This window comes from Tinamus guttatus, unplaced genomic scaffold, assembly GCF_059628265.1.
Source record: "Tinamus guttatus ecotype Peru unplaced genomic scaffold, ASM5962826v1 Tinamus_guttatus_pri_ptg000213l, whole genome shotgun sequence".
Classification (NCBI taxonomy): Eukaryota; Metazoa; Chordata; class Aves; order Tinamiformes; family Tinamidae; genus Tinamus; species Tinamus guttatus.
The window spans coordinates 8,531,727-8,533,670 of record NW_028288747.1 but is presented as its reverse complement, the minus strand read 5'-3'; positions in this window follow the sequence as shown (position 1 = coordinate 8,533,670).

Sequence of the window (1,944 nt, the reverse complement as noted above, 5' to 3'; positions counted from 1 at the left end):
GGCGCGGGGCGCTGCCGGGGCCGCCTCAGCTGCGCGCGCGGAGCGACCCGTCCCGGCGGCTGCGCGACCGGGACGGAGCGGCGGGACGCGGCACCGCGGCGAGGCGAGCGCCGCCGCCCCGCCCCGTGCTCCCCGGGGCGGCGCCTGCCCGCCCCGCCCCGCCCCGCCCCGCCCCGCCGGCGGCCGTTGGGCCGTTAGCCGGAGCGGCCGTTGGGCGCCCGGCGGGTAGAGGCTGCGGGGCCCCGTGGGGACTCGCCTCACAGGGCGCCTCGCGCGCGCGCTCGTCGTGGTGTAGGGGGCACCCAGCAGGTTTCTGGAGGCAAGGAGCTTACCCAGGCGTGCGCACAGCGTGCAGATAGCCACCTTCGCGACGCTGCTTGCAGGTCCCCTGTCAGGGGCACTGCTCTGCGCGTGCAATACACCGCCCTCAGCTTACCTGACCAAAGCGGGCCTAAACAAGTCCCACAATTTCCCAAAAGGTTCCCCTTTCCCACCCTTTTCCTCTTAACAGCCAAATACAGCACTCCTTACCCAGCTAGTGACTATCCTTTCACCCCAAAGGTTTGATTTTCCCTCCAAATTAACCCAACTAGAACTGACTTTAATCAGAGGCCACAGTTGAAAGACAGGCTCATGAAACAGCCCTTTGATGAAAATAAATCTGTGGGCATGAGTGCTTTATCCATGCACATAAATATACAGCCTCAGGGACAAAACAAACACATCTGCAGTAACCGATCGATAGATAGAATAGGCAGGTAGGCAGATAAAAGTGTGTGGGTAGATAGATAAAGCAGTGGATAGATAAGTAGATATCTAGTGGGCAAATGGACAGAAACACATACTTACATATACTACAGTTTTCTCTTTACCTGCAAAACTGCATGTGAGCCTGTCCACAAATGAGTAAGTTAATGAAGCAGTGATTTTATTTTGCTTGCTGTGCCATTCCAGCTATTTTGCTGTACTTGGGAATTGGTGTAACTTACTTTGAAACATCCCTGTTGCTCACAGAAAAATACAAGGACAAGGAGAGAAGCCAAATTTCTATACTTATTTTTTTCCAGAGATCCAATAAGATCCATCAAAAGTCAAAGAAGCATCATATGGTTGAAGAAGTGGCAAGTGGGTATCATGCAGATGAAATGTGTTATTGCTAGGCTGATGAGCTCTTAAACCAGCAAATCTGTAGCCCTCACCTCTCTCCATCATACTGTTACTTGGGTCAGTGGAATTTCTCAATAATTTTGAAAACCGCAGCTATGGCTATTGAACAACCGTCCCTTGCTGAGACTAGTGTGGAGCTAGTGAAGGAATCCAAGTATAAGAATCATAATCCAGATAACTGAGTGAATAAAAGGGTTAGATTTCCTCTCTGAGTGGAGACTTTGATTTGGGAATCTGTTTCTTCCTGCGATCCCCCAGACAACGTGAAATGGCTTCTAATGCTACACCTACCCCCAGGCTCTGCCTTAGATGACCAAAAACACCATCAAGACTTCTGAAGACTGGCTTAGTTCAGAAAAGCCCGACACTGCCTTGGCCAGATGATACCAGTGATGAATGCAAGGCTGACGTGAACTCCCTGGACTGACCTACCTACCACGGTACCACCAGCCTTCCTGCCGCACTGCGTCAGGATCTGGCTCAGCGCTGCACCTGGAGATCTGCAGGAGAACTAGTACCTCACGAGTGGGACACACTTAGCCTGCGTGATTCCCGAGTCTTTAGCCAGATCAGTTCCCTGCTAATAGAACACCTTCTAAAGCCCCTTAGAGGCTTAGTCCTTAACCCCCCTGCCTAATCCTTCAGCTGGAGGCTCCCAACAAACCTCCTCGGAGTTTGTTTTCAGCCTTGTTTGCGGCCTCTGAAGGAGAGAAGCCGTTTCCGTGACACGATCACGGGGAACGATCTGTACGGCAGGAGGGGGCACAAAGTCGTGCC